Source organism: Panthera pardus, unplaced genomic scaffold, assembly GCF_024362965.1.
Source record: "Panthera pardus isolate Hobbes unplaced genomic scaffold, ASM2436296v1 HiC_scaffold_16, whole genome shotgun sequence".
Taxonomy (NCBI): Eukaryota; Metazoa; Chordata; class Mammalia; order Carnivora; family Felidae; genus Panthera; species Panthera pardus.
Window position 1 is genome coordinate 8,994,967 of NW_026526721.1, and position 9,972 is coordinate 9,004,938.

At 49.9% G+C, this 9,972-nt stretch overlaps 1 non-coding gene across 1 annotated transcript; it reads right to left on the reverse strand.

Annotated features, from left to right (window-relative positions):
• Positions 1–1,684: 1,684 nt before the first annotated feature.
• On the reverse strand, positions 1,685–1,769 carry TRNAQ-UUG (transfer RNA glutamine (anticodon UUG)). The gene has a single exon. It is a non-coding gene; the product is annotated as a tRNA-Gln (tRNA).
• Positions 1,770–9,972: the final 8,203 nt, after the last annotated feature.

Genomic DNA, 9,972 nt, shown 5'->3' on the forward strand with positions numbered 1-9,972 from the left:
CATCACCCGTCTTGGACCGGAATTCCCCAGATGGGTCTTGTCACACTGTGTGTTTTAACAGGAGCATTTAGACCATTTACACTTAATTATTGATAAGCATGTACTTATTATCATTTTGCTAATTGTTTTCTGGTTGTTTTGTATTTTTTCTCTTTTTCTCTTCTCTTGCTCTCTTTCTTTGTGATTAATGACGTTAGCATTATGCTTAGATTCTTTTCTTTCTTTCGTATACCTTTTATAGGTTTTGATTTGTGGTTACCGTGAAGTTCGTATGTAACATCCCAAGTAGCAGTCTAGTAAGTCGGTGGTCCTTAAGTTCCAACACATTTTAAAAGCACCACATTTTCTTCCCCCTCTACATGTTTTACGTATATGATGTCGTATTGTACATCTTGTTATTTTGTGGATCCCCTAACACATAATTGGCTTTACTACTTTTGCTTTTAACCATCATACTAGCTTTATAAGTGATTGACCTACTAACTTTACTATGTTTGCTTTCTTTAAAAAAATTTTTTTTAATGTTTGATTTATTTTTAAGACAGAGAGAGACAGAGCGTGAGCAGGGGAGGGGCAGAGAGAGAGCGAGACACAGAATCCCAAGCAGGCTCCAGGCTCCGAGCTGTCAGCACAGAGCCCGACACGGGGCTCGAACCCACAAACCACGAGATCATGACCTGAGCCGAAGTCGGACGCTTAACCGACTGAGCTACCCAGGTGCCCCACTACATGTTTGCTTTTTACCTGTGAAATTTCTTCCTTTTATAATTTCCTTCTAGCTGTGGCCTTTTCTTTTCCATTTAAAGAAGTCCCTTTAACATTTCATGTATGGTCAGTTTAGTGGTGATGAACTCCTTTAAATTTTTGTTTGGGAAACTTTTTATCTCTCCTTCAATTCTGAATGATAATCTTGCCAGGCAGAGTATTCTTGGTTGTTGATTTTTTCCTTTCCGCAAAAATTTTATAGGCCAGAGGGAGCAGGATAATATATTCAAAGTTTTTGCTGAAAACTGAACTTATAGCCTTATGGGGGCTTCCCTATTTGTAACTGGCTGCTTTTTTCTTGCTGCTTTTAAGATTCTCTCCTTATCTCGAACCTTTGACATTTTATTTTTTTTAATGTTTCATTTTTTGAAAGACAGAGCTTGAGTGGGGGAGAGGCAGAGAGAGAGGGAGACAGAGGATCCGAAGCAGGCTCCAGGCTCTGAGCTGTCAGCACAGAGCCTGACATGGGGCTTGAACCCACAAACTGTGAGATCATGACCTAAGCTAAAGTTGGATGCTCAACGGACTGAGCCACCCAGGTGCCCCTAATCTTTGACATTTTAATTATTATGTATCTTGATATTGACCTCCTTAGGTTCTTGTCTGAGGCTACCTGTACTTCCTGGATCTGGATGTCTGTTTTCTCCCCAAATTAGGGAAATTGTCAGCTATTAATTCTTCAAATAAGTTTTCTGCTCCCTACCTCCCCCCGCCCCCCCCCCCCAATCCTGGATCCCTATAGTGTGAATGTTAGTGTGCTTGATGTACTAGAGGTCCCTTTAAACTATGCTCAGTCTTTTTTTTTTTTAATGTTTGTTTATTTTTGAGAGAGAGACAGAGCACAAGCAGTAGAGGGGCAGAGACAGAGAGGGAGACACAGAATCCGAAGCAGGCTCCAGGCTCTGAGCTGTCAGCACAGAGCCCGAGGTGGGGCTTGAACCCACAACCCACGAGATCATGACCTGAACCAAAGTCAGACGCTTAACCGACTGAGCCACCCAGGTGCCCCCACCTATGCTCAGTTTTTAAATTTAAAATTCTTTTTCTTTTTTGCTGTTCAGCTTGGGTGTTTTCTATTACTCTGTGTTCCAGATCACTGACCCATTCTTCTGCATTCTCTAATCTACTACTGACTTCTTGTAGTGTATTTTTTCATTTCAGTTATTATATTCTTAAACCCTGATGCTTCTTTTTCATATTTTCCATCTATTTTTTGAAGTTCTCACTGGGTTCTTCCACTCCTCTCTCAAGTCCAGTGAACGTCTTTACAACCGTTACTTTGAACTCTTTATCAAGTACATTGCTTATCTCTATTTCATTTGGTTCATCTTCTGGAGTTTTGTCTTATTTCCTTTGGGGCATTTTCCTCTGTCTCCTCATTTTGTTTGACTTTCTGTGTTTGTTTCCGTGAATCGGGCAAAATACCCCTTCCAGTCTTGAAGGAGTGGCCTTGTATAGAAATAGTCCCTGTGTAGACTGCATGTGCCCGCTGGCTTTGCCTGGCTGTCTACATGCTCTGTACAGGGCATCCCTGGCGGGATGGCTGGAGCTGAAGTAGGCACTGGGGGGTGGTGTTCCAGAGTGTACCATGCTGGGGCTGCACTGGTGGGATGGCTAGAGCTCAGGCAGGTACAGGTCGGTGTGGGGGGGGGGGGGTGGGCTAGGGGATTAGTTGGAGCTGGTGTGGACCAGGGGCCTGGGTCTCACTGAAGCAACAGGCTGACTAAGGTGCCCAGACCCTGCTGCTGTCTGTGCTATGGAGGTGGAGGGGGAATGTAAACAGTGGCATTTATAAGCCCCTCTGACTCGGAGTTCCAGCAGTCCCCCACTTGGTGGACACCCTAGAGTTAGTGAATGGGTTTCCTTCCCTTCTAGTCTCATTGCCCCTTAAGCTGCCACTATTTTGCTGTGTCTCAGGGCGGGCGAATCTGCAGGCAGGACCTTTAGGGCCGTCCCTCCCCACTGTAGCTTTCAGAGTAGAGGCGGGGGTTCCCATTGTTCCCGTTCTCCGTCTCTCCTGCCGTTCTGTGTGGTCCCTCTGTCCTCCGTTGTGCAGAAGCTGTTCAGTCAGCCCTCAGTTTTTCTTCAGGAGGAATTGCTCTATAGGTCGGTGTGGATTCAGTGCGTCTATGGGAGGAGGTGAGTTCAGGGTCTTCCTATGTCGCCATCTTGGATACTCCCTAAGTCTTAGACTTTCTCTCAGTGGTTCCAAATTTAAAAGCAAAACACTGACACTCGCTGTACTTCTGTATAGTGCCTACTATACAGAAAGCTCTTCAGTGTCTCATTCCACCCTCACAGACCTGAGGAGATAGGAGCTACCCGTGCTCTTACCTTTCCCAAGAGAAGTCTAAGGCACAGGGAGGCCACGTAATATTTCCAAGGCCACAGCTGCTCAGTGGTGGGGCCATGACTCCAGTCCAGCTCTCTGGGCCCAGGGCTGCCCCTTTCTGACAATGGAAGCCCAGAAGGTCCATCACAGCAGTTGGGAGTGGGGTCTTTGGCCAAACCAGGCAGGAGAGTGGTGAGCTCAGTCTTCCCCTTGACGTCCACTGCATTCAGTGCCTTCCCCGGAACATTCTGGGCTCCACAGGGCTCACCCCAGGTCCTCCACTGGGACACTGCACAAGTTGTAAGTTCTGATGGAGACCTGTGAAGAAGGGCCAATCCTAACTCCTCCAGCATCACAGAGCTGAGCCCTGAGGACAGACCAAAAGGGAATGTCCAGGGAAACCAACAGTGTTTGGGAACGACTCAACCAAGGCTCTGTTTTCGGTGAGCTCATTTAGTTAAGTAAGACAGGACAACCCCACATTGCATCAGAAAATAAAACCGGTTGCACAATTCCCCACCCTGCTGAGAAGAGACACACGAGAAACCAACCAGAAGACAAAGGTGAATGCCGCGTGGTGACGAGGACACGTGAGAGCACCCACCCCGCCAAGCCCTCGCTCAGCTTCCCCTAGGACACTCAGCTCGGTCTTGCATTTTGCACGGGCCTCTGGATGCCTAGATCATGTTTCTTCCAGCTGCTTCATCGGCCAGGGAACAGGAGCTCTCCAGGCGCAGTGCTGCCCTTGAAATAAGGATAGCCAGGGACTCACAGCTGGAGCCGATACCAGACAGACTCGGCTTTGTCACGCGGGCCAGGCTGCTCTACGAAGAAGCCGTCTTCGCCTCTGCTGCCCAAGCGGCTTCTCCCTCCCAACAGGGGCAGTCGGGGGAGGGGGTGGCAACTTACAGGTTAGGAGGTCCCGCTGTTCACGAAGTGTGTGTAGCCTGGAAAAGAAGGCCCCAAAGGGGGAGGTGGACATTTTGAAATCACCCGAAATTCTGGAAAGAGGGAACGGGCTGCTCTGTGGCTCACAGAACGGAACCCGAGCTGGGTTTGAGGCCGTAGACGGGAGAATGATCTACCTTGGCTGAGTGGAAACGGAGCAGGCTTCCTCACAAAGGGGTGAGCTTTCCATCACTGGAAGGGTTCCAGGGGAGGCTGAGACAAAGCAGCGATCCGGGATATCCCTGCTTTAGGAAGAGGGTGGATTATATAAGCAGAACTGGGAGGGGGGTTGGGGCGGCCGGGGGGGAAAGAGCCTGGATCTGGTGCTTTGTTTTCCCGGAAGCAACTTTGGCATCTATAAGTCGTACAGCCCAGCATGGGCACCCACCCTCCCCAGGCCTCAGGCCCTCCCTCTGTAAGAAAGGTGATGGGAAATTAGGCAGATATGAGCAATCCTACCAGACTGGCTGCTTCTAGCTCTGAAATCCAAAGCCCTGAGGCTCTTCCCAACAATGGAGTTCTAGAATTTCTACCATCGATAGCTATAGTAACCAGAGACGAGACAACGCAGTTTCCCCTCCGTTTTGTTGAGCTAGAACCGACCTCTAGCATTGGATTACTTCCAGGTGCACAACATAAGGATCTGATATATGTGTATATCATGGAAGGGTTTCCACAGTGGATTCTGCTAACGCGCATCATCACACACAGTTGCAAATATTGCTCTCTTGGGATGAGAATTTCTAAGATCCGCTCTCTTAGCCACTTTGAAGTAGACAACCCAATGTCGTGAACTGTAGTCCCCATGCTGCACATTACATCCCCGGGACTGAATCTAACAACTAGAAGTATTTTCCCTTTGACCTCCTTGCTTTATCTCCAGGATGCTCAAGTGGGCCTGCCCCTCGGCTCCCCCTGTGTCAGCGTTCTGGTCCAGGCCCACCACCCCTGCCTGGACTACTGCAGTAGCCTCCTGACCGCAGTTCCCGCCACAATCCATTCTCTACGCAGTGTGCAGAGGGCTTTCTAGAACGCAGGGGAATCAGGTCACTGTAAAGCACCCCATTTGCACTATGAATGCATCCAGACTCCTTTCCATGGTCCTCATCACATACTATCTACCCATTGGTCCACAAAGCTCCAGCCACATGGGTGTCTGTCAAGACGCAGGCCCCTCCCCCCAAAAGCACCCCAAGTCCCAGACCCCTCCCTTACAACACCCCAGGGCCCAGCCCCACCCCCACAGCACCCCAGGGCCAAGCCTCCAGCCCCACAGCACCCCAGGACCCGGCCCCCAGCCCCACAGCACCCCAAGTCCCGGACCCCTTCCCTCTAGTGCCCCAAGTCCCGGAGCCCTTCCCTACAGCGCCCCAGGGCCTAGCCTGTCCTTCATGGCAGGTGCTCCTTTCTCGGTGACCAGTTCAAATCTCTTCATCCCAGAAAGAGGAACCCCTCCCCAGTGTAGTGTGAGTTCTATTGACACCTGCTTCTCATGGCAAAGCACCCCATTGGCAAGAGAGACGTTTGAGATGATAATTTTATAGCTTCTGCCATCTCGAAGGTGAACGAGGACGCACAATGTGAGTTGGGGTCCTAAAGCTTTGGTTTCAGACCCAAACTGCTGTAGCACATTCACCCACAGAGAAGCGGTCTTGTTCAGAGGCGAGGGGGATGGAGGTCTAGAAAGGAATAATAACGGCTGATAGGTTTTTGAGGCTCACTATGGGGACATCGTACCCTCCACCCATGGCTTCCCAGTTAATCGACACTCAAGTCCATCAGGCATCTCCTTTGACAGGTGAGAAGGACAAGGCTCAGAGAGGTGAAGCGATCAATCCTTGGCCACACAGTGAGTGGAAGAGCCAGGATTCAAGCAGGCTGGCCGGCCCCAGAACCTGCGACCTTCAAACCCTGTGATTGCTGAGAACCCGTGTTCTGCTGGGTTCAGCGGCAACAAGTTAACTCACAGGCGACCGGTTATCCCTGCTCCAAGGAACAGCCCTTCAATGCTCCTTCAGTAATTCCTGAATTGCTCTGTTAGAGTCCTCAGATCATCGTGTGTCCTCATTTTGTAGATTAGGACGTTCAGATGGAGGGGGTCATCCTACTAAACGGCCAGGAGAGCAAATTCGCCACGGAGCGGGGATGCAGACTCCGCACCGGAGATGGTCAGTTTGCCAGGCCACATGCGTTCTCAAGTCCCCAAGGTTGGCTTGAGGTGGTGGTTGTGTTGGTTAACTTTACGTGTCAATCTGTAGTGTGGTTTTCGACGAGAGTAACACCTAACTCTGAACTGTCAGTGAACAGATTGTCCCCCGTAATGTGGGTGGGCCTCGCCCAATCAGTTGAAGGCCCGGTTAGAACAAAAAGAACAGTCTCCCCGAGCACAAAGCAATTCTGCAGCAACCCGCCTTCAGACCTCATCTGTGCTGTCAGCTCTCCTGGGTCTCCACCCGAGGGCCTTGGGAATGGAACTGTAGCCGTCAGCTTTCCCGGCTCTCCAGGCTGCCAGCCCGAGAGCCCACCCTGTGGATTTCGGACTTGCCAGCCTCCATAATTGCGTGAGCCAATTGCTTTATAATAAAACATGTATATGTATGTATGTGTATGTGTATATATATATATATATATATATATATATATATATATATATATTTGTATGTATGCATATGTGTGTATGCGTGTATATGTATATATAATATATACTCTTGGTTCTGTGTCGCTGGAGAACCCTGAACCCTGATTAAATACCTCCCGAGGAATCACTAAATTTCTCCCGTGAATAAGGGGAATTCTCAGCTGAAGAAGAAGGTCTGTATCTCACTCCGTCCTTTCAACCACCAAATGAGGCAAGTGCTGGCCCCTTATTTTACAGACGGGGAGCCTGAGGCCTAGGGACGGGATGCAAAATGTGCAAAGTCACACAGCGGTGTAGCAGTAGCGGCAGAATCAAAATCTCTTTCTGGTTCCAAAGTCCGTGCCCTTCCCGCCTCCCGATGACCTAAGTTCTTCCCCTGCCACCGTCAGGGACAAACGTCTTTCCTGGTTTTCCGCGCATCCGCAGGTGGCAAACGTTAATATGTGCTGATCTGAGCTCTAAAACCGGAAGGGCCTCGACTGCCCCAACCACAGGCACCGCCCCAACCCCACTCGGCTCCCGAGGCTAAGGTCCGGGAGCCAGACCGCCCTCCTATTGCGGCACCGCGCCTGCGCACGCCTGCGGCGCACATTCCAGTTCCGTCAGCTCCCGGGGAGGAAGAGGATGCGCACGCCAGGCTCCCCCTGCTGTTCTTCCCCTTGGTTTTGCGCTTGAACCTTTTCCACAGCAATACACGCAACTCCAGCTAAGAGTGCGAAACCTTCTACCCTATGGCTGCGTTGCAATTTAATGGCTGTCCCGTCGGTAGACACTTAGATGATTTCCAATTTGTTTTCGTTTCAAAATACTGCAACAACTCTGTACATATATCTTTGTATGGTTATAAGGCACAGTGGATATTACATTTGTTGCTAATGTAGAACAATGTCACCAAGACCACACACACACACACACACACACACACACACACACACGTGTGTGTGTATGTATATGTGTGTGTGTATGTATTTCTGGTTTAAAAAGTTTAGAAAGAAACCTTTTTAAGGTTAGCTTCTTCAAACTCATTATACCTTTGGCTACATTTAACATAAAACACCTTTTAAATCTAGATATTCGTATGTGCGGTTCTTGCGGAGGGCTCTGATTCAGTATGTGCCGTGGATCTGTAGAAGTCTTTGGAACGACAAAATAGCATGCAATTATATAGAAAGTAATAAACATGAAAATGTATTGCAATAGATAATATGCCACTTCCATAACAATGGGATTAAAAATCCTCTCATTAAAAATACATTAGTTCATAAATTGGACAGTGGAGTCACGGACTGGCAATATCGCCCCCCAGTGGTTTATTGGAGTACTCATTCGTTAGGAACCCAAATTCACGGAATCCCTGTACCAAACGAGGCGGAGGGGGGGGGGGGTGACCCCTGTGGGTGGCTAGCTTGGAGGTGGCTACCCTAACATAGTGTCTCCTCGTTCCTATGACTTTTTTAAGTAGAAGCAGAGTGACACTAGAGCCGGGTGGCAAAGTCTTCAAGATCCAGCCTCCTCTTGAGTAGTTGAATACGTATTTCTTTATAAAATCAGTGAGTTCAAAGAACTTTGTCCTTCGCTGTTATCTTTCAGAGTTCACACACCTCCACCTGGTGGTTCTCATGCCGACTGCTCATGGAATCTCTCCGAGCGTTTTTGAAATGCATGTGCCTGGCTTCCCACCGACAGAAGCTGATTCCAGGGTCTAGACAAAGCCTAGACTTGAGTTGGTTTTCTTTTGTTTGTAAAGCCCCACAGATGACATGTGCAATGGCCGGAAAGCCTCGTGCTGCCAGCTCCTTGTACTTGGCAGGTAGTTCGCCATGGGGACAGAAGAGGGACCTCTGGGGAAAGGAGGTCTGGAGGGGCCGGGGACAGCACTGACTTCCTCCCAGGCACACATTTTTCCTGAGAGCCGCCAGGGGCGCTCACTGAGGGCAGGGATGCGGAATTATTTTCAAAGTCTTGTTATTACACTTGAGACACCTTTCCCAGGTAACGTGCTATGACAGGAGGCATCAGTCATCTGGGGTATTAAGAAACGAGGCCAGGGACACCTGGGTGGCTCAGTCGGTTGAGCGCCTGACTTGATTTCGGCTCAGGTCATGATCTCACTGTTCGTGGGATCAAGCCCCATATTCCGACTCTGTGCTGACAGAGTGGGGCCTGCTTGGGATTCTCGCTCTCCTTCTCTTTGCCCCTCTCCTGCTTGCACACGCTCTCTCTCTCTCTCACTCAAAATAAATAAACTTAAAAAAAAAAAAAAAAAAAGGCTGATGTCCTGACCCCACAGGATCATTACCAGCATCTGTTACTACCTCTTTATTGTTTTTCTAATGTTTGTTTATTTTTGAGAGAGACAGAGACAGAGTGTTAGCAGGGGACGGGCAGAGAGAGAGGGAGACACAGAATCCCAAGCAGGATCCAGGCTCCAAGCTGTCGGCATAGAGCCCGACACGGGGCTCGAACTCACGAGCCGTGAGATCATGACCTGAGCTGAAGTCGGACGCTTGACCGACTGAGCCACCCGGGCGCCCCAGTTACCACCCCTTTAAAAGGAGCAACACTTACTGCTTCACAGCATCTCTAAGCTCAAATTTAAGGAAACCTAGGGCTTCTGTAGGGGATCTGAGTGAGAGTGTGTTGCTCCCCATTTGCCCTTGTCTGTGCTGAGGAAGGAAGAACTTCAGGTGCAGAGGCCACAATGAAGGACGCGCCTTCCACAGCCACCACTTCTGACAACTTAGCTGTTAAAACCGCTGCAGAATTTGCTTAAAAGCAGGAAGCACATGACAACGGCGTGCGACGCGTGGCTCTTTGATCTGGGGCGAGAGCTGGACCGGATGTACGATTCAGGAAGCTTCCACTGCCAGCAGAGAGTGGCAGCCACCTTCCCTGTCCCAATGACAAGGGTGCAGTGGTCACCCTAGGCCCGGGCCCGGTCTCCCGAGTGCGAGCACCCCCATCGCTCAGGAGGAGCCTGGGTGCAGGGGACCCCAAAACACCCAGCCTGGACACTGAGCCCATCAGTCCCTGAGCTGTGACCTCGTTCCTGGAAGAGCTGGGGCCCCTGCTCTGCTTGTTTCTCCGCCCCCTCAGCTGTCGCCACCCTCTCAGGGGAGCTGTTCCTCTTGGAGCCGTAACCCTCTCCCCCCGCCCCTGACGCCCATCTTTCCCTTTTCCCGTGGTCCTCTTCCAGCGCAGATTTACTTGTTTATTGCTCGTCTCCCCCAGCCAGGACGTAAGCTCTGGGAGTTTGCTCTTGTTCCCTGATGTATCCTCTGGTACCTGG